Source organism: Schistocerca nitens, chromosome 7 (assembly GCF_023898315.1).
Source record: "Schistocerca nitens isolate TAMUIC-IGC-003100 chromosome 7, iqSchNite1.1, whole genome shotgun sequence".
NCBI classification, from domain to species: Eukaryota; Metazoa; Arthropoda; class Insecta; order Orthoptera; family Acrididae; genus Schistocerca; species Schistocerca nitens.
In genome coordinates this window covers 61614475-61638388 of record NC_064620.1, presented here as the reverse complement: position 1 = coordinate 61638388, position 23914 = coordinate 61614475, and positions in this window count along the sequence as shown.

Here is a 23914-nt window from a genome sequence, read left to right as displayed (position 1 = left end):
GAACTGACTCTAATCAACCCTGCTAGTGGAGTAGAAGAGAGTTTGGCACCTGCAATAATTTAATTTGATAAATAAGTTAAATAAACAAAGGTTTCATTAGCATAGTGAGGAATGATAGGGTTGCTCTATTGATTAACAGAAAGAAAGTTCTGTCCAAAATAACAATATGATTTATTAAGATTAAACGCAGAATAGTAAAAGAGACACAGGAAATATAAAACATCAAATTGGCTAAAATTGGAGATTCATACAAACACAGTAAAGGTGAAGTTGTCCCTAACTTAGATCGTGAGGTTTAAGACGAAGTGGTATGTGGAGCCAATTCCTTTCCACTCAAATCTCAAGAGAGACACACAGCTAACCCAATAGTAATTGCTGCTACTCGAAACTGAACAAAGTTAGAAAAGGATGAACAGGCGCGCTCTGCTGAGCTCTGATTATCACCTAGGAAAATCCCTATCTGCCGGTGCTGCGGACGTACATTACCAACAGTCTTCTTATCTCCCAGAACACGATCTGGCGTACCGCAGGCGAGGGCTGGTTGCTCCGACGTCCTCGACCGAAAGGCGACTGCCGACTACCCAGAGCACCCGTACAGGCCGAACACCGAACATTCCCGCCCCCACGACAGTGGCCGTGGTTACGTTCCAATCAGCAACTCGAAAACCGGCGGAAATTCCACTCCATTGCCGGAGCACTACCATTCCACCAATGGAGATTCTTGGCGCCAATTTCTGTGCTGATTTTGCAGAAAGTGCGGGAATTTTCCCGCCACAACTGCGTGGGTACACAAGTCATTCCCACGCCTCGCTGGTAGCCCGCCAGAAAGTGTTTTCGCAAAGTTTCTCTGAAGTAACGGAACCTCTAGCCCAGCCGCTACTTCACACCCCAGCGGGCGTGTCTCTTGACAATGTCGGCGTCTGAAAAGCATTCACTCGACTGCCTCACACACGTCGGCTTAACTCTCTCCAGTTCCACAGAGCCCGCCTGTCACCGGCCCACCCGGGTGACGAGAGACGCTGCGTGGGAAGTACGCGTGTTAAGGAAAAGCAACCCTCCACCGCATGCAACTAGAGAGGAGAATCGTAAGATAGAAATATGAGAGGGGGCTCATGCCACCTCTCATTGCCCCTACGCCATTTTAGATTGTAATTGGTGAGCGGTTGGCTCACTTAGGAGCAAGGTAGTGAGTCAATCGCCCAAGAACAATCTTACACAGTGACTCCACATACCGCACTCTATAAAAAGATCATTGCAACTGAAAAATGCAACTCATGGAGGGAGGATTATTTATGATGTAGCCAACTTCACCTTCTTAATATGGAACACTAACACTCACATCACACATCCATACCCAGGGAGCCCCTTCCAAACACCGATTCACGCAGACATTCACTCTCTAAACATGGCCCGGGCATCTGAGCCAAATATGGAGCAGTTTATTCTTTACAATCAGAGTTGGAGTGCTCCGCAATTAAATGCCCAAGATGTTACAACAATTTTAATCATTAAACTAACCTGACCTCACTCACACATGATAATATTTAAGTTAACAATCTCTTTGTGAGTTTTCAGAATCTAGTTACAACCTCCGATTCATTCTGTCTCCCTGCAGCAAGAATAACCTTTACAAAATGTTCCCTGAACTGATGGTCCATTCACAATGACAGTGGTGGTATCTGCTTCAGTTTATGGGGACTTCAGGCACACTGTTAGCATACACACAACAATAAACACAAAATACAAAAAAAACATGATGTGGAGAACAATACAGTAATCTGTAATAAGAATTACAGTGTAAAACACAAACGCATACAAGGTATGACATGTTGTTGTTGTTGTGGTCTTCAGTCCTGAGACTGGTTTGATGCAGCTCTCCATGCTACTCTATCCTGTGCAAGCTTCTTCATCTCCCAGTACCTACTGCAACCTACATCCTTCTGAATCTGCTTAGTGTATGCATCTCTTGGTCTCCCCCTACGATTTTTACCCTCCACGCTGCCCTCCAATACTAAATTGGTGATCCCTTGATGCCTCAGAACATGTCCTACCAACCGATCCCTTCTTCTGGTCAAGTTGTGCCACAAACTCCTCTTCTCCCCAATCCTGTTCAGTACCTCCTCATTAGTTATGTGATCTACCCATCTAATCTTCAGCATTCTTCTGTAGCACCACATTTCGAAAGCTTCTATTCTCTTCTTGTCCAAACTATTTATCGTCCATGTTTCACTTCCATACATGGCTACACTCCATACAAATACTTTCAGAAACGACTTCCTGACACTTAAATCTATACTCGATGTTAACAAATTTCTCTTCTTCAGAAACGCTTTCCTTGCCATTGCCAGTCTACATTTTATATCCTCTCTACTTCGACCATCATCAGTTATTTTGCTCCCCAAATAGCAAAACTCCTTTACTACTTTAAGTGTCTCATTTCCTAATCTAATACCCTCAACATCACCCGACTTAATTCGACTACATTCCATTATCCTTGTTTTGCTTTTGTTGATGTTCATCTTATATCCTCCCTTCAAGACACCATCCATTCCATTCAACTGCTCTTCCAAGTCCTTTGCTGTCTCTGACAGAATTACAATGTCATCGGCGAACCTCAAAGTTTTTATTTCTTCTCCATGGATTTTAATACCTACTCCGAATTTTTCTTTTGTTTCCTTTACTGCTTGCTCAATATACAGATTGAATAACATCGGGGAGAGGCTACAACCCTGTCTTACTCCCTTCCCAACCACTGCTTCCCTTTCATATCCCTCGACTCTTATAACTGCCATCTGGTTTCTGTACAAATTGTAAATAGCCTTTCGCTCCCTGTATTTTACCCCTGCCACCTTTAGAATTTGAAAGAGAGTATTCCAGTCAACATTGTCAAAAGCTTTCTCTAAGTCTACAAATGCTAGAAACGTAGGTTTGCCTTTCCTTAATCTTTCTTCTAAGATAAGTCGTAAGGTCAGTATTGCCTCACGTGTTCCAGTATTTCTACGGAATCCAAACTGATCTTCCCCGAGGTCGGCTTCTACTAGTTTTTCCATTCGTCTGTAAAGAATTCGTGTTAGTATTTTGCAGCTGTGGCTTATTAAACTGATTGTTCGGTAATTCTCACATCTGTCAACACCTGCTTTCTTTGGGATTGGAATTATTATATTCTTCTTGAAGTCTGAGGGTATTTCGCCTGTTTCATACATCCTGCTCACCAGATGGTAGAGTTTTGTCAGGACTGGCTCTCCCAAGCCCGTCAGTAGTTCCAATGGAATGTTGTCTACTCCGGGGGCCTTGTTTCGACTCAGGTCTTTCAGTGCTCTGTCAAACTCTACACGCAGTATCTTATCTCCCATTTCATCTTCATCTACATCCTCTTCCATTTCCATAATATTGTCCTCAAGTACATCGCCCTTGTACAGACCCTCTATATACTCCTTCCACCTTTCTGCTTTCCCTTCTTTGGTTAGAACTGGGTTTCCATCTGAGCTCTTGATGTTCATACAAGTGGTTCTCTTATCTCCAAAGGTCTCTTTAATTTTCCTGTAGGCAGTATCTATCTTACCCCTAGTGAGATAAGCCTCTACATCCTTACATTTGTCCTCTAGCCATCCCTGCTTAGCCATTTTGCACTTCCTGTCGATCTCATTTTTGAGACGTTTGTATTCCTTTTTGCCTGCTTCATTTACTGCATTTTTATATTTTCTCCTTTCATCAATTAAATTCAATATTTCTTCTGTTACCCAAGGATTTCTACTAGCCCTCGTCTTTTTACCTACTTGATCCTCTGCTGCCTTCACTACTTCATCCCTCAAAGCTACCCATTCTTCTTCTACTGTATTTCTTTCCCCCATTCCTGTCAATTGTTCCCTTATGCTCTCCCTGAAACTCTGTACAACCTCTGGTTCTTCCAGTTTATCCAGGTCCCATTTCCTTAAATTCCCACCTTTTTGCAGTTTCTTCAGTTTTAATCTACAGGTCATAACCAATAGATTGTGGTCAGAGTCCACATCTGCCCCTGGAAATGTCTTACAATTTAAAACCTGGTTCCTAAATCTCTGTCTTACCATTATATAATCAATCTGATACCTTTTAGTATCTCCAGGGTTCTTCCATGTATACAACCTTCTATCATGATTCTTAAACCAAGTGTTAGCTATGATTAAATTGTGCTCTGTGCAAAATTCTACCAGGCGGCTTCCTCTTTCATTTCTTAGCCCCAATCCATATTCACCTACTACGTTTCCTTCTCTCCCTTTTCCTACACTCGAATTCCAGTCACCCATGACTATTAAATTTTCGTCTCCCTTCACAATCTGAATAATTTCTTTTATTTCATCATACATTTCTTCAATTTCTTCGTCATCTGCGGAGCTAGTTGGCATATAAACTTGTACTACTGTAGTAGGTGTGGGCTTCGTATCTATCTTGGCCACAATTATGCGTTCACTAAGCTGTTTGTAGTAGCTTAGCCGCGTTCCTATTTTCCTATTCATTATTAAACCTACTCCTGCATTACCCCTATTTGACTTTGTGTTTATAACCCTGTAGTCACCTGACCAGAAGTCTTTTTCCTCCTGCCACCGAACTTCACTAATTCCCACTATATCTAACTTTAACCTATCCATTTCCCTTTTCAAATTTTCTAACCTACCTGCCCGATTAAGGGACCTGACATTCCACGCTCCGATCCGTAGAACGCCAGTTTTCTTTCTCCTGATAACGACATCCTCTTGAGTAGTCCCCGCCCGGAGATCCGAATGGGGGACTATTTTACCTCCGGAATATTTTACCCAAGAGGACGCCATCATCATTTAATCATACAGTAATACATTACCAAAACAACATAAGAGAAAGAAATTTAAGAAAAAAAACAAGGTTCATGGGGCATCAAATTGTGCGTGCACTTTGCACAAAGTTCACGACTGTGCTGAGAATGAGGCACTAAATCACATTGTTAGAAATATCCGTGGCACTTCACTGATTCCACTGTACTGACATCACATAAGGCTAAACGTCGGTTGTAGTTGCTACGTTGTGGCAACAGCAATAGGGAGTTCTGGAGTGTCTGCAGTACGCTGTTGAGATTGTAGTCAGACCCACGCATATGATCACGGCCGTATGGTAGGAAGACACAGTGATAGGCTCTCCTCACGTCGATTAATTGTCTCTGAGGTCTACTCGTTGGGATACATCACTAGTCTAGGTCTCTTCTCTCGCTGGACAGAACTTTATGTTTCCCAATATTGCAGTTCGACGAGGGATGATGGCACGTGGAGTGACTCCACAAGTGTGTGAGGTCATCCATACAGGATCGAACTAGGAGCGACTATTGTTAAAAACTGCTCTCTAATAGAGAGGAGAAGTAAGACATGAGACCATACATTTGTTAGTGTGGCACGATACTGCTTTGTGTATGCAGATCGGCCAATGCTAGTGAGTTGTAAAAACCCAAACAGGTGAGTATAGAGCGTCCCTTTCTGTCCTGAGGCACATGAGGCGCAGGTTCTGACACGATATGTGATCTTCTTCGTGTACTCACGACAACGTGGTCTGCCGCAGGGAATCCCTCCAAGCGGCTGCCGCGTCCGGAGAGCTAGCAGGCTGTCGCGTGTCAGGGTCAACGGCCAGCCCCACTTTCGCTTGTGGCGGGGCAAGGGTCCCGTGTAATCCCTCAGGTAGGCAGCCGGGTGACTGTCAGCGTGTAGGACGGGACGCTCGCCCTCTAGCAGGTAGCCGAAGACCTCTTGTTTTTGCGCTGGCTGGCCTCTGCATTGCCACGTTCCTCGTCATCTGTACAATTCTTACAAAAGTCTTATGCCTAACTTTTTCCCATGACCTTCTATGTTATAATAAATTTACCTAATGAAACATTGATGGTCTGTCATTTCAGACACTCTTATTTTACTTTTATAGTTATTAATCTATGGCAATCATTATAACATCTAATCTAGACATGGAAATAATTTATTTTGATATACGTGTAGAGACCGATCTCAGTAAGTACATGGTGTGTGATAACTGATGCTTTGTAATGGATGAACAACTAAATGTGCGGGCCCGCACTAATATTACTATTAATTATATAGATCGACAGTAGACATGCTTCAAGAATTAACTACCATATCCCAACGATCTACATTCTACGTCTTTTAATTAAATTATGTTGTTATGCAGGTCTAAGTTTTACTGTGCTATAAAGAACATGCAACTACGCTACTTTCGCTCGCCCGTCGTCCCTCCATCTCGGGTCGGTGGTTTGGTGACCTGAAAAATAGCAACTCAACAGGCGCGCGCCACACTTGTGGTAGAAAACCCCCACAATATTAATCTAGTTATTGTTAAATCCTACAGTTTAACTTATCCTAGTATCGTACTTTCCCTTTTATTTATTTATTTATTTATTTTATTTTATTTATTTATTTATTTATTTTATTTTATTTTATTTTTTTTTATTTATTTACCTTATACAATACCCTTACATAGTTCCTGTTACGCTGAGATGTCTTGCTGCTCGCCGCTATTGACGACAGTGATGTGCGCGCCGTACGACATGACCTCCGAGTTTTCATTACGCCTCACTGAAACTCCAGAGACTGGGTTAGCCATGGCTATACACGACAATAAATTTATAGTTGCAACTTCCTTCTCTATATGAAGCGGTTTTCGCGATCGAAGTACACCTTTCCAGAAGCAATGTAATATGACCAAGCCAGGACTGGTTCCTGTTGAGGATTCAGACACCCAACACACGCCAGCTACACAGTATGTCACGAATATCCAAGTACAATTCCTTGGTGATTCATCTGTGACAAAAACGAGCAGCACGCTAAATCCCCAACCAGCACATTAGCATGGTAGGCTTTTATGCCCTCATTTCTCTCGTCTAGGGCACCATTAGAGTCAAATGCTCACAGGTTCACCCCGACTTGCAAGACAACGATACCGGCGCAGCTCTGCAAAAACTATACTGCCCATATTCACCCTCGAAATCGCGCAATATACCACAATCGTGCAGTGCACTGACGCGTGCCTGCAAGCATTGGTATGAACGTCTCACGAACTGGTTGTGGCCGCTATGGAGCGTATCACGACCTCTCAGAACGCTTCTAAGAGCACGTTCTTGTATGCGCCCGTTTGTGCGACGTCTCGTCACTCATCCTTATCCCTTAACATGGACACCAGATAGGAAAGGACAAAAACATTGCTCATGAAAAGGTAGTGTCTCCTACTCCATCGACATTGGAGATCGCAAACATAAACAAAAAGAGGATAGCAGCAGTAAATTCTTATGCAAGACAACGCAGCGTGTTAATACTTTAGCAATCTTAATCTATTAATGTAACGATTATTGTTCCCCGAACAAAGGTTCATATATTTGCCTATTCTACTATGTACATTTCTTACACTACTACTATTCTACGAACTCCTTTATGTGAGATATGTGGTGGAGTCCTATTGACTAGCGTCAATCCCTTCTTAGACTCCCCCTCCTCTGACGTGCATTAGGATTTGGAGGTCTAATTTCAATCTCCTGGCTCTCCTGTTGTCCTTGATTTCGCTCCCTCCAATTACGGTCGCTTTGCCGTTCGTCATTCCTCCTGTCCCAGATTGCTTGTCTGGATTGACCCTGTTCCCTGACGTTCTGGTTTCCGTGTCTCTGGTTTCCATAACCTTGAATAGCGTAACCTTGATCTCGGTAACCCTGGTTTCCTAACTGACCAGTGCGATTATGCGATCTGTTGTCGTCTTCCCTTGCTGGCCCGTGGTATTTGTTATTTTGCGCCTTCTTCCTGTCCTTTGCGTCTTGTTTATCGAAGACTACTTCGAGTTCGCGCAGTAGACTCTTGAATGCATCTATGTCAGATCCACACTTCCCGACAAGTGTCTGTTGATACCTAACTGGCAATTTCGAAAAGCAAAATTTAATAATTTCTCCGTTGCTGCATGGACTATCTAAAAACTGATTCTTCTTGAGTAAATCATCAAAAAATTTGGTTGCGCTCTTATGCCCGGACACTTCCAGTTCAGGACAAAATATTATTTCCTCTTTAATCCTGTCTTGCGTTTCCTTTGACCAGTAGGTCCGCAGGAATGCACCAACAAATTCCTGATAAGTCCGACACGTCGCTGCCACGCCCCGCATCTTTTCCGCGGCTTGGCCTTCGATGTGTCCACACATGAATTCTAATTTGGCCTGGGTTGGCCATGACGACGGTAATGAATTAGTAAATTGCATCACCCAGCTCTTCGGATGCATCGACCCTCCATTATCTTTGAACTTCTGGAATTTGAGTATCGACAGGAAGTGATTGTGATCAAAATTCTGTCCGATCCTCGCACTGGTGTTGTCAGACGTTTCCGATACTTGCACGTCTGCGGAGTGTCCTGATCTATCTTGCTGATAACTGTGATGTGCTACGTCTGTATCACAGTGGAAGTGGCATTCAGCATTCACTCTTCTAAGTGGGCTGCAATTATTGGAGCTATTACTCGCTGTTTCTGCGTGTGCATTGTTTGTTCCGCACGCTGTCACTGGGCTAGAGCACGGCGGGCTTTTCCTCGGAGACACAATCCTGTGTGCTCCATCATTGGTATCCGAACGCGCAGTGCTCGTGTGCCCATTTCGCTCTAGTTTTGCTATCCGACTCTCTACTTCTTTCATTCGTTTCGTGATGTTCGTAACCGCAATATTACCTTGAGTCTTTAAGGCCGCTAGGGATTTCGAGTGGACTTGTGTCGCACGTCGCAAGCGCCCTGCGAGTTTAAGAGTTACTCTTGCGATTTTCATTGCCCCTGTTGCTGCAGTTTTGGCTAGGCCTGCTACTTTTTGTGCTACCATTGACATTTGTTTTGCTTCTCCACATTCTTTCTTTATTGTTAATAATTCCCCACGAATTGCCCCTATATGCGAGATTATTGCCTCAGTGTCCCTCTTACGCTGTTCGTCAGCTTCTTCCTTCTCCTTCTTACGTTGTTTCTCCTCTTCTTCCTTCTCCTTCTTACGCTGTTCGTCAGCTTCTTCCTTCTCCTTCTTACGTTGTTTCTCCTCTTCTTCTTTCATTGATCGTAGGAAGCTCAGTATTGGGTTTACGTCATCTTCTTGATCCTCTTCAAACATGGGCGATGTAACTCTGGACACCTGGGCGCTAGAGCTCTGACGTGACCGAGCTGGCCTCTGTCTGCACTCGTTCGTTTGACTATAAACTTCTGCTACCGTCTCGACCTGTGTGCCTGTCTCTGTTTCATCCTCTACTTCACTATCATAATCACGGCCGCAACGCTGCTCTGAGATCGCGTCCAAATCACCTTCCTCATCAATGCCCCTGGCGTCCTGTCCTGCTAAAAATGTGCCCATCTCATCTCCGAACCTATTCCCGTCAGTAAACTGCCCCTTATCCATTATGCTATCCTCTTTTGTTTTAGCTTCGCCCGATAATAGTCGTGCCTTACTTCTCGTTATCATTCATAAAACAAATTCATCTAAAATGCACAATAAAATTAATCTACTCCATATATTTTTTTTTTTACACATAAACATAAAATTTCAACAACGCTGTTCCAACGCTGTAATCACAAACACAATTTGATGTGGTACAGAAACCGCACACAAATCCGACAAAGTGCGATGCGGGACAGACACCACATCAGCGAAACACAAAAAAAACAATGAACAAAAAAATATATACACTGAAAACAAAAACTGTAGTCATGCGCCGCTACTTAAAACTAAACGCGGAACTACCAAAAAAACTTGGGTATTAATCATTAAAAAAAATAGAGAGAAAAAAAATTGAATGTTCCTACTAAGAATCCTGTTTGTTTATCAGAGATTCACAGGAAAGATCCTGGCAGGGTCGCCATATTATGCGAGGTGCCAGGGCTAGTAGTGTATTTATCACTAAATTCTACTAGGATCCACATGTGTAAATCATGCTCTAAGCCCCCCCTATTCTAACTCCGACTTTTGCTGTTGCACAAGGATAAAACAAATACGCGAACTGACTCTAATCAACCCTGCTAGTGGAGTAGAAGAGAGTTTGGCACCTGCAATAATTTAATTTGATAAATAAGTTAAATAAACAAAGGTTTCATTAGCATAGTGAGGAATGATAGGGTTGCTCTATTGATTAACAGAAAGAAAGTTCTGTCCAAAATAACAATATGATTTATTAAGATTAAACGCAGAATAGTAAAAGAGACACAGGAAATATAAAACATCAAATTGGCTAAAATTGGAGATTCATACAAACACAGTAAAGGTGAAGTTGTCCCTAACTTAGATCGTGAGGTTTAAGACGAAGTGGTATGTGGAGCCAATTCCTTTCCACTCAAATCTCAAGAGAGACACACAGCTAACCCAATAGTAATTGCTGCTACTCGAAACTGAACAAAGTTAGAAAAGGATGAACAGGCGCGCTCTGCTGAGCTCTGATTATCACCTAGGAAAATCCCTATCTGCCGGTGCTGCGGACGTACATTACCAACAGTCTTCTTATCTCCCAGAACACGATCTGGCGTACCGCAGGCGAGGGCTGGTTGCTCCGACGTCCTCGACCGAAAGGCGACTGCCGACTACCCAGAGCACCCGTACAGGCCGAACACCGAACATTCCCGCCCCCACGACAGTGGCCGTGGTTACGTTCCAATCAGCAACTCGAAAACCGGCGGAAATTCCACTCCATTGCCGGAGCACTACCATTCCACCAATGGAGATTCTTGGCGCCAATTTCTGTGCTGATTTTGCAGAAAGTGCGGGAATTTTCCCGCCACAACTGCGTGGGTACACAAGTCATTCCCACGCCTCGCTGGTAGCCCGCCAGAAAGTGTTTTCGCAAAGTTTCTCTGAAGTAACGGAACCTCTAGCCCAGCCGCTACTTCACACCCCAGCGGGCGTGTCTCTTGACAATGTCGGCGTCTGAAAAGCATTCACTCGACTGCCTCACACACGTCGGCTTAACTCTCTCCAGTTCCACAGAGCCCGCCTGTCACCGGCCCACCCGGGTGACGAGAGACGCTGCGTGGGAAGTACGCGTGTTAAGGAAAAGCAACCCTCCACCGCATGCAACTAGAGAGGAGAATCGTAAGATAGAAATATGAGAGGGGGCTCATGCCACCTCTCAAGCTGGTATCGGAGGCACATACGCATGATCGCGTCAGATCGTGTGTGAACGTGGAGGTCATGCATAAAATGCTGTGTCAACCGGACCCTTGCGCCCAATCCACCGGTCGGATACAACGTCGCTTAACCAGTCGCATACTGAGTTATGCCAGTGAGGCGGCGCACCATCTTTCTCCCAAATAAAGATGCGTTGTTCAGCTTCTTGCCATTGAGTCATAGGCCATAGCAGGCCATAGCTGTAGAAAATCAAGATAAGAAACAATAGTTACAGCTGATTCACCGAAAAACAAAGGCCCATAAACTTTCCGTTGGAATATTTCTTGGGGCTAACACGTTTTTCAGTCACTCTTTGTAATTCCATACTCTTCCGATTGCGCACAGGAATACAAACAAAACTGTCTGAGTTGCTCTTTCATTTAGTGTATTATTTACAATTGCAAGTTGAACGTAATAAATGCTACAACACCTTACAACCGGTATGTTCATTTTGAAACACACTGTATAATGCAACATTAAAATTTGACGAATGTCCCACGTACACACTCTCATTCACTCACGTATATTCCCACAACAATCTTGGACACCAATAGAAATTTTGTCTGATTTTTACATTACGAAAACGAAAAATAATTAAAGTTTTAATAGGAAAAGCTCAGTTAATTAATTCTGCACCCTGCTAGTTCTACTTATGTTCTTAGATAATATCAAAGGATAAGCTATTATATTTCCTAACAAAATTTAGTTTCCTAAGTGTCGGTTTTTGACTTTTTCAAGCAATCCCGTGGCAGGTAGTGACAGATTTGCGTGTGTCTCCCGGTTCAGCCGGCAGATGTCAGCCCCCGAAGTTACATGCAGCTAGCTATCCTAAAAGAAACGTTCGCTCGGAACAAACTTGCGACGCTACAAGCATTCTCTATCGCAGGTGGTCTTCCTGCTTTCCATAGTATGGAAAGACTTCTGAGTTAAAGACTTTTGTGTTACTTCAGACATGTATTCACGCATCTCTTTATAGCTCCAGTGTAGGCCCTACTACACATACGTGGCATCTTATATACCCCGCACAAAGATGGCGTTTATCCTTTACACCTCTGAGGGTTGAACATATTTTCCTTGTTGGTCTAGAAACCAGTCTGATGTTCTGGTTCTGAAAAAGCTTACCTGTCTCGTCAGTTTAGTTTTTAATAAAAGGAAGATAAACTCTGTTATTCCATCGTTTCTTTTATTTTTTTCCTTCGGCCTACTATTATTTGGTCGCACAACTCTATTTACTTCTTTTCCTTATTAGTGATTTTTCTCGTTTCTAATGTTTTAATTCCACGTATAGGCGTTCTGGTGTGCACAAACTCTCTCTGCTCTACCTTTGGCTATGTCGCTCTCCGTCTTCCAGATTCTGTGGCACCAGGAGCATCTCGGAAGATCTCCAGCGCAGCTCTAGACGAAACGTCACAAAAAATAAAGTTTCACGGACCACCCCTAGAAAACCCAGGAGTTTAACTATCGACTGAGACAACTAGTCGTGAAAGTCTACACTGATTGACGAAAATGCAGCAACATCTCAGAAGGGTTAAAAATTGCTTTTCATAAGTCAGTTGTGATTCAAATAATGGTTTACCAGTGGTCCAACCGTCTGTAAGACAACCACTAAGATGAAGATGACGAGCGCCGGAACACTCCAGCGCATCGACCGATCAAATCATAGAAATAGTGAAAGAAATCACTGTGAGAGAAGATGGCAGATAACCAGTTGTTAGCTTCTCACTTAGACAATGAACTGACATCATTTAATACCAGTATGGTGGTCGTAGATGCATTATGGGCAAAGTTTAAACGGATTGTAAATCGTGAGCTGAAGAAATATGTGCCTAGTAAATTGATTAAGGACGTAAAAGACCCACCGTGGTTTAACAACGAGATTCGGAAAATGGTGAGGAAGCAAAGGCTGTTGCACTTTCGGTTCGGAAGAGAACGGGCAAATGACAACAGTTAAAAATTAGTAGAAATTAATGCGTCTCTGAGAATATATTGCGCGGAGCATACAATAACTACCACCGTCACACATTAACAAAAGACCTGTCCGAGAATCTGAGAAAATTCTGGTCCCATGCAAAATCGCTAAGCGGGTCTAAGGCTTATATCCAGTCACTCGTTGACCACTTTGGTGTGGCAGCAGGAAACAGCAAAACGAAAGCCCACGTATTAAATTTCGCTTTTACGAAATCGTTCATGCAGGAGAATCGTGCGAACATACCGTCGTTTGACCGTCAAACAGACTCCCATAAGCATCCCTGGTGTAGAGATAACTGAAAGAGTTCAAAACAAATAAGTCGCCAGATCCGGATGGAATCCCATTTCGTTCTTACAAAGAGTCCTCTACGCCATTGGCCTCCTCCTTAGCTTGCATTTATCATGAATCTCACGCCCAGCGCGAAGCCATCAAGCACCGGAAACAAGCACAGGTGACTCCTGTATATAATGGTAAAACAATGGACCCGCAAAATTACACACCAATATCCTTAACATCAGTTTGTTGTAGAGTTCTTGAACATGTTCTTGAATTCGAATGTAATAAATCTCCTTGAGAACTAAAAGCTACTGCCCGGGGATTAGCACGGTTTTACAAATCGTCGTTCGTGCGAAACTCAGTTTTTCGTGCGAAACTCAGTTTGCCTACTGCCCACATAATATCCGGAGAACCATGGATAAAGTGCAACAGGCAGATTCCCTATTTCAAAATTTTCCGAAAAGCATTTGGACCATGCCCCGCTGCAGACTTTTAACGAAGCTACGAGCATGTGGAATAGGTTTCCAGATGTGTGAGAGGCTTGAAGACAATGTAATACCGCCCAGAACGTTGTCCTCGACGGCGAGTGTTCGTCAGAGGGGAGGGTATCGTCAGGGATGCCCCTGGGACGTGTGTGAGGACCGCAGTCCAGAATGATCTGGCGGATAGAAAGAGCAACAACAATCTGCAGTTGTTTGCTGATGATGCTTTGGTGTACGGGAAGGTGGCGTCGTTGAGTGAGTGTAGGAGGACTTTAGGTGACTCAGACAAAATTTTTAGTTGGTGTAATGAATGGCAGCTTGTCCTAAATGTACAAAAATGGAAATTAATGCTGATGCATAAGAAAAAAATCTATAATGTTCGAATACAGCATTAGCAGTGTTCTGCTCGACAGGGTTACGTCGTTTAAATATCTGGGCGCAACGTTACACAGCGATACGAAATAGATCGAGCATGTGACATCAGTAGTGGGGAACGTGACTGTTCGACTTCGGTTTATTGTGAGAATTTTAGGGAAGTATGGTTCACTGGTAATGGAGACCGCGTACGGAGCATTAGTACGACCCATTACTGATTCAAATGGCTCTGAGCACTGTGGGACCTAACATCTCAGGTCATCAGTCCCGTAGAACTTACAACTACTTAACCCTAACTAAGCTAAGGACATCACACACATCCGTGCCCGAGGCAGGATTCGAACCTGCGACTGTTGTGGTTGCGCGGTTCCAGACTGAAGCGCCTAGAACCGCTCGGCCACACCGGCCGGCAATGATTACTGGTCGAGTATTAGGGATCTACACCAGATCGGATTAAAGGAGTACATCAAAGCAATTCAGGGACGGGCTGCTAGATTTGTTACCGGCAGGTTCTAACAAGACGCAAGTATTACGGAGATCCTTCGGGAACATAAGTGGAAATCCCTGGAGGGAAGGCGACGTTATTTTCGGGGTCCACTGCTGAGAAAGTTTAGAGAATCGGCATGTGAAGCTGACTACAGAAGGATTCTACTGCCGCCAACATACAATTCGCATAAGAACCACGAATATAAGAGGAATTGGGGCTCATACGGAGGCGTATAGACAATAGTTTTTTCCTCGGTCTATTTGCGAGTGGAACAGAACAACTTTTTTCTCCCATTATCAGAGCATTAATTTATAAAATTTGCTGTGAGGATATACAACAGAAGACGCAACTTAAAACTAACGAAGCCGGTTGTATGGCTTTAAGGTCAGTACCGCCATTAGGCTGTTTTTTATTTGCAGTGTTACACTTACGCGGTCATTATTTCGCCTTTAAAGTGCCATTATCAAGTGTTCTAATGTTATACAGTGCCTAAGATGGCATACTGTCGTATTTAAAATACACTATTAGACACATAGTGTACTTTAAAGCTGAAATCAAGGTCGTGTAAGTGTAACACTGCAAATAAAAAGCAGTCTAATGGCGGTACTGACTTTAAAGAAATATATTATGACTGTGGCCACACATTATGAAAAAAATTATTAAATGTCTGCCGGTTGTATGGGTCTCTAATCGGCTTAAATAAATACAACTACAGAGGACTTTTAGAGTTTTCATCCAGTTTTATACTTTAATTCTTTTAAGGAGCTCCGGAACGCCCTATACTTGCAATGTTAAAATAACGCTTATAAATTACATCTTTCCTCACAAAGTATTTGAGGTAGGAAGTTGAACTTTTTACAGATTATTTATTGGAATATGGGCTACAACTTAACACAGGGATTTTACAAAATTTTAGTGTAGTTATTAAAGATGATTTTTTTTCAATTGTAATGAAAATTCACAACATTTTTTTGCAATTTTTTATTTATATATTCAAAAATATACAGTTTTTTGGAAAAAGGCTGTCTTAAATTATGCAGAAGGTACTGTGTAACATTTACTGAAAGTTTGAAACAAATATGTTTGGAAGATCCTTAGAAAACATGTAATTAGTATGAGAAAATAAAAGTTTTGGGAATCGAGCGACAAAGATTGGATTAACTTTTTAGTGCATTCCAGGTCCATAGGATGGATTATCTTCATCCTCTGCAAACTCCTCCTCCAGCTTCCTCTTGTTCCTCCTCCTGTTTACTCTTGCTTGTATTTCTAGACTCTTTACAGCCCTGTCTGCAGCCCGAAGGCGTTCCTTGTCTAAAGCAAGCATCGCTCGTTGTTGTGTTCGTAGATTTTGCTACCATTTTCTTCAGTTGCAGTTACTGCAACACTGTTCCAAAAGGTGGTCATGTATGAACACTTATCACATTTCAGTTGTATTTCACTAGCAAGTCCTACGTGCTTTATTATGGAGAGCTCCAGACCAACTTCACTACAATGAATACATCTTACACAGTTTGAAAAAATTCCTTTGAGAACCGACATATTAAATATTTCATTCACATCCCATTCGCCTATAAAACATTCATAGTTTACACTCATTGAACCAAGCTTCTTCTGTGAAGTATTTTCTTTCCCACTTTGACTGCTATGGGCAGGTGTACTCGAGAGGTTAGGTTCACTCACTTGGTTATCGTCTTTATTGTTTACAGTAATAACACATACCTTTGGCTTTCCAACATTTCTCCTTTTCTTAAAAGCCTTCAGAGGATTTCTAATAACTTTACTTTTACTCATTGTTATACTTCAACAAAACAGAGACTCAAGAAACAGAATTAATTACGAATATTTTCGAGATAACGACAGAGTAAATAAACATGAAACAATCGACAATCACACCAGCGATATATATTGAACCATCACAGGTTAGCCACAACACATACTTTATCTCACATCACTAAAATGTACCTGATGAACACGGACGTTAATAATAACACCATTTGACAGCAGTTTAACAGCGCCACAGTGGGTCACGCCCATGTAGAACACATTTCAAAAAAAAATTTAAAAATAGTTGTAGTCTTCGGAATTGAATAAATTGTATATCTATTAAAAGGTAATAGTATGCAGATTCAGAAAACGCAAAAAAGTAAAAATTGAACTTTTCATGATTTTGAGCCTTTCCGGAGCCCCTTAACATTTGTGTTTAGACACCTGTTGTACTGTACGAGTTGGTCAGTTAATCATGTATAACTGCTTTAGATGTGGCTGCCCTAGTGTTATAGTTTATCTGTTAATTCCCTTCGCGCGGCCATAATCCCTTCGGAACTCTCTGCGCATGGTTGCAGTTCACACGAATCACCTGCGTACAAAGGACGTCTCTGCCAGTGCACCGCCATTTTATACCTTGTGTATACGATACTTGCGCCATTGGCATATGTACATATCGCTCTCCCAACTCTTTTGTCACCTCAGACTAACGTTATTGTGATTTTCGAAACACGGTGCATCTCGGCATTTTCAACTTAACAGATCTTTGTCAGAGGTAGAAGGAGCGATAAGTGACAAAAAATCTTAAAGCGGCTGTATATACAGGGTGAGTCACCTAACATTACCGCTGGATATATTTCGTAAACCACATCAAATACTGACGAACCGATTCCACAGACCGAACGTGAGGAGAGGGGCTAGTGTAATTGTTTAATACAAACCATACAAAAATGCACGGAAGTATGTTTTTTAACACAAACCTACGGTTTTTTAAATGCAACCACGTTAGTTTTGTTAGCACATCTAAACATATAAACAAACACGTAGTCAGTGCCGTTTGTTGCATTGTAAAATGTTAATTACATCCGGAGATATTGTAACCTAAAGTTGACGCTTGAGTACCACTCCTCCGCTGTTCGATCGTGTGTATCGGAGAGCACCGAATTACGTAGGGATCCAAAGGGAACGGTGATGGACCTTAGGTACCGAAGAGACTGGAACAGCACATTACGTCCACATGCTAACACCTTTTTATTGGTCTTTTTCACTGACGCACATGTACGTTACCATGAGGGGAGAGGTACACGTACACACGCGGTTTCCGTTTTCAACTACGGAGTGGAATAGAGTGTGTCCCGACATGTCAGGCCAATAGATGTTCAATGTGGTGGTCATCATTTGCTGCACACAGTTGCAATCTCTGGCGTAATGAATGTCGTACACGCCGCAGTACATCTGGTGTAATGTTGCCGCAGGCTGCCACAATACGTTGTTTCATATCCTCTGGGGTTGTAGGCACATCACGGTACACATTATCCTTTAACGTACCCCACAGAAAGAAGTCCGGAGGTGTAAGATCAGGAGAACGGGCTGGCCAATTTATGCGTCCTCCACGTCCTATGAAACGCCCGTCGAACATCCTGTCAAGGGTCAGCCTAGTGTTAATTGCGGAATGTGCAGGTGCACCATCATGCTGATACCACATACGTCGACGCGTATACGAGCAACGTTGGCAGGTCATTCTGTAGAAACGCGATGTCTGTTGCAGCTGCACGGTCGTCATCGTAAACATGTCCCTGCAGTTGCTGCTCGCCTCCGTGGCCCGTATTTGTTACAACACGCAAGTCAACGTCGTAGGTTTCAAGCGTCAACTTTAGGTTACAATATCTCCGGATGTAATTAACATTTTACAATGCAACAAACGGCACCGATTACGTATTTGTTTATATGTTTGGATGTGCTAACAAAACTAACGTGGTTACATTTAAGAAAACGTAGGTTTGTGTTAAAAAACATACTTCCGTACATTTTTGTATGGTTTGTATTAAACAATTACACTAGCCCCTCTCCTCACGTTCGGTCTGTGGAATCAGTTCGTCAGTATTTGATGTGGTTTACGAAATATATCCAGCGGTAACGTTAGGTGATTCACCCTGTATAGTCACAGAACATGACAGCAATACCACAACCCTTCACTCCAGGTTGGTATTCTGGCCCTTAACCACTAAACCCCCGAGACGCACTTAATATAGTAAATACCTAATCATCTAAATCTACCAGATGGTTCTGAGAACCATGTTCAGACCCTTCACCGTTCCAGTCCCAAACAAGGAGTAGGGAGAATGATCCCTCTCAAAATGTTTCCTTGCTAGTTCTGGTTTCTCTGATTTTATTACGATGGCCATTTCTCCCTGTGTAGATGCGAACCAACAAAGTAGTTTGGAAGTTGAAGAGTGAATTGGTAATTGAAATTTCGTGAAAAGATTGCGTCACAAAGGAAAATGCCTCGGTTTTAATGACTGCCAATCCAACTAGCTTATCGTATCAGTGACACACTCTTCACTATCTCGCGATAATACAAAACTACCAGCGCTTTTTTGAACTTTTTCGTTGTCCTCCATCAATCCGATCTGGCAAGGATCCTGCACTGCGCAGATTCGTTGTAACTTCTAAGTCTCTTGCCAATAAAAGTCTTTCCCGCCTCTTCTATCTTATGTTTCCTATGTAAGTTACACGTAATTGAAGTCCCTACGAATTTACTTGAATACACTGTCTTTAAATTTATGTGATTTGTGGAGTAGCTAAAATTTAACGAATTTTTTTGTAGCACTCAAGTGGAGGACCTCAGGGTGAACTGCCAATTGTCTGTATCATACCGTTATTAGTTTCGATCTACTGATGACTTAACTAGACGGTAAGCGACAGCATAATCTGCAAGCAATCTAAGAGGGCTTCTCGAATTGTCTCCTAAATTGTTTGTATAGATTACGAGCAGCATGGGGGGTATAACACTTCCTTAGGCCGGCCGCGGTGGTCTAGCGGTTCTGGCGCTGCAGTCCGGAACCGCGGGACTGCTGCGGTCGCAGGTTCGAATCCTGCCTCGGGCATGGGTGTGTGTGATGTCCTTAGGTTAGTTAGGTTTAAGTAGTTCTAAGTTCTAGGGGACTTATGACCTAAGATGTTGAGTCCCATAGTGCTCAGAGCCATTTGAACCATGACACTTCCTTAGACAATCCTAAATATCGCTTCTACGTCACTAGAAAAAAAGCTACCTGTCAAACACTGCGTCCTTTTGTGGCAGGAAATCACGAATGCAGTCACACAACTGAGACATACTCGATAGGCAAGCAATTTCATTAGAAGCCACTGTGAGGATCTGTGTCAAAAGCCTCCTGGAAATCTAAAAATATGGTATCAACTTGAGTTTCTTTGTCGAAAGCACTTCTCTATTTCCTGTGAATAAAGATCTATTTGTGTCCCACAAGAATGGTATTTTCTGGATCCGTTAGAATTTGTTAAGAGTTGTGGCGAAAGATAGCCGGAGAAGCGAACCTACGCGTTCCTAATGTTTTACTAGAATGTTGGTGTCCCAAAGAACGTCAGGGAGAAAATAATCTGCAATCATCCCCAACGGTTTCTCCGGAACGAGGTGTCCTCGACAGCGAGACAGGCAAAAGTGTGAAAAGTGTCTTTGTATTCGCCGTGAAGGGGACGGCGCCCCAGACACTGCTCAGCAGGTAGGCCACTCCCCCCCCCCCCCCAGGCCGCCACCCACCCTCTCCGACCACACACACCTGCTCCAGAGGAGGGAATCTCTCCCGCGACCAGCCAGGATTCTGTGCTGATTTATGGCGCCCCTGCTGTCGAGAGCAGACTTTCTCCTGGGCTGACACTCGAGGGCGGCACCTCCTGTCGTAAACCCTCCAGGAGGCTGCAACACTGTGTTGTCTGCACAGGAAGGGAGCTCGAGGGAATTTTTACCGCTCTGCAGGGAGTCTGGCTGGTGAACGCATCTCTCCCCTCGTTCGTGGGGCGAATTCCCAGGACGAGTGGTGCAGCTACGCGACACAGTTGCTCAGTTCGCTAAGATGCGAAGGTAGCCCAGCGCCCGGTCACAACTGTGCAATGTGGTGCAGCACAGATTCGGACTGTCCTCTGTTCGAGATACAGTTGCAACCGCTGCAACCATGCGAATGCGATCGGCGCAGGCATTCTTCCAGTTCCCTAGGTTTTAGATTGGGTGAAAGCTGTTCGAGTTGCGGCCGATGGACGGCTGGAAAAACAATCGAATCATCAGAGGAATTTTTTCTGAATGGCTCCAAAGCCTTTAAGAGGCCTGCACCAGAGATCTGCGCGCGCATGTGCTGAGTTTTCTGTGTTCAGACTCGTAGCATCCTCGTTGAAGATAAGACGTTCTAGGTTCCTGCTAACAGTTTAAAGGAACTGTATATCTCAAACTTGTGATAATTTAATACATCCTTGCCTAATTTTATTCCCTTGAGAGATTTTTCTGTAAAAATATCTTGCAATACACTACTGGCCATTAAAATTGCTACACCAAGAAGAAATGCAGATAACAAACGGGTATTCATTGGACAAATATATTATAATAGAACTGACATGTGATTACATTTTCACGCAATTTGGGTGCATAGATCCTGAGAAATCAGTACCCACAACAAACACCTCTGGCCGTAATAACGGCCTTGATACGCCTGGGCATTGAGTCAAACAGAGCTTGGATGGCGTGTACAGGTACAGCTGCCCATGCAGCTTTAGCACGATACCACATTTCATCAAGAGTAGCGACTGCCTATTGTGACGAGCCAGTTGCTCGGCCACCATTGACCAGACGTTTTCAATTAGTGAGAGATCTGGAGAATCTGCTGGACAGGGTAGCAGTCGAACATTTTCTGTATCCAGAAAGGACCGTACAGGACCTGCAACATGCGGTCGTGCATCATCCTGCTGAAATGTAGGGTTTTGCAGGGATCGAATGAAGGGTATAGCCACGTGTCGTAACACATCTGAAATGTAACGTCCACTGTTCAAAGAGCCGTCAATGCGAACAAGAGGTGACCGAGACGTGTAACCAATGGCACCCCATACCATCACGCCGGATGATACGCCAGTATGGCGATGACGAATACACGCTTCCAATGTGCGTTCACCGCGATGTCGCCAAACACGGATGCGACCATCATGATGCTGTAAACAGAAACTGTATTAATCCGAAAAAATGATTTTTTGCCATTCATGCACACAGGTTCGTCGTTGAGTACACCATCGCAGGCGCTCCTGTTTGTGATGCAGCGTCAAGGATAACCGCAGCCATGGTCTCCGTGCTGATAGTCCATGCTGCTGCAAACGTCGTCCAACTGTTCGTGCAGATGGTTGTTGTCTTGCAAACGTCCCCATCTGCTGACTCAGGGATCGAGACGTCGCTGCACGATCTGTTACAGCCATGCGGATAAGATGCCTGTCATCTCGAGTGCTAGTGATACGAGGCCGTTGGTATCCAGCACGGCGTTCCGTATTACCCTCCTGAACCACCGATTCCATATTCTGCTAACAGTCATTGGATCTCGACCAAAGCAAGCAGCAATGTCGCGATACGATAAACCGCAATCGCGATAGGCTTTATCAAAGTCAGATACGTGATGGTACGCATTTCTCCTCCTTACACGAGTAATCACAACAACGTTTCACCAGGCAACGCCAGTCAACTGCTGTTTGTGTATGAGAAATCGGTTGGAAACTTTCCTCATGTCAGCACGTTGTAGATGTCGCCACCGGCGCCAAACTTGTGTGAATGCTCTGAAAAACTAATCATTTGCATATCACAGTATCTTCTTCCTATCGGTTAAATTTCGCGTCTGTAGCACGTTATCTTCGTGGTGTGCCAACCTTAATGGCCAGTAGTGTATACAGCACGAGGTATCAAAACTAAAAGTATCTCACTGTCGTTTAACATAACTTTCAAAATGAATAAATTTTTCTCTTCCTCACAAGGATTCAATAACAAGAGCCGATAATTGGGGATCACATACTCAATGCTATAAATAACACACCCACATTGAGTTGGCTCACTTTAGAGGGCAGGTAGCACAGGTAAAAATAAACATGCTTTGCTGTTATTCACATATTTGAGAAATTAAGTTGCATACCAGATTCATAATCAGTGGACACATTGCAGCCACTCCCTATCAGCTAAACCAACGATAATTTTTCTTCGAATTAAATAATTTCCAGCATTTTTAATTCTTGGGCATTTACTACCTTGTTGTTTATTAACATTGGTCCTGATTATCTGCAATGTATTGTCAATCAGCAACAAAGTTCGTGCTACCAAAATTTGTGCTACAAGTTTGTCAATGAGACAAAGTAATTAAATTTTTTAATCATATGCATATGATCAAAATGTGTAAAAGAAAACAGAATGTTGAGGAAAGCGGTGTCAGGAATAGTTACGAACGTCTTCAGTTAACATTTTGTATCACTGGTTCTCCAAGAAGTGCCGACCACAATTGGGAAGCAGAAGCGTTTGACTCAATTTCATTCACCATAATCGATGTTTTTGGAAAGCCTGCTACTGGCATTCATTCTTTGAATACGGTTATGGAACACTGGACCACTTAAGTATTTTTTCATGCTTCGCACGGCGCATGTCAAGAATTTCTCACCGTCATTATCACATATTTACATTAGTATTTGTGTGCTGTGCTATCTGTCTTGCACTGTAGCCGTCTGTTTGTGGTTATAAGGTACCGTGCCTCCTCCATTATGCAGAAAAGAAGACACGCACAAACCATCATTCATACTGTTTGTGAAATTTCACAGTGTGTGTGTGTGTGTGTTTTTCTGCGTTAATGCAGTAGGCATTAACCCTTGTTGTTGTTGTGGTCTTCAGTTCTGAGACTGGTTTGATGCAGCTCTCCATGCTACCCTATCCTGTGAAAGCTTCTTCATCTCCCAGTACCTACTGCAACCTACATCCTTCTGAATCTGCTTAGTGTATTCATCTCTTGGTCTCCCTCTACGATTTTTACCCTCCACGCTGCCCTCCAATAGTAATTTGTGATCCCTTGATGCCTCAGAACATGTCATACTAACCGGTCCCCTCTTTTTGTCAAGTTGTGCCACAAACTCCTCTTCTCCCCAATTCAATACTTCGTCATTAGTTATGTGATCTACCCATCTAATCTTCAGCATTCTTCTGTAGCACCACATTCCGAAAGCTTCTATTCTCCTCTTCTCCAAACTATTTATCGTCCATATTTCACTTCCATACATGGCTCCACTCCATACAAATACTTTCAGAAACAACTTCCTAACACTTCAATCTATACTCGATTGAACAAATTTTTCTTCTTCAGAAATGCTTCCCTTGCCATTGCCAGTCTACA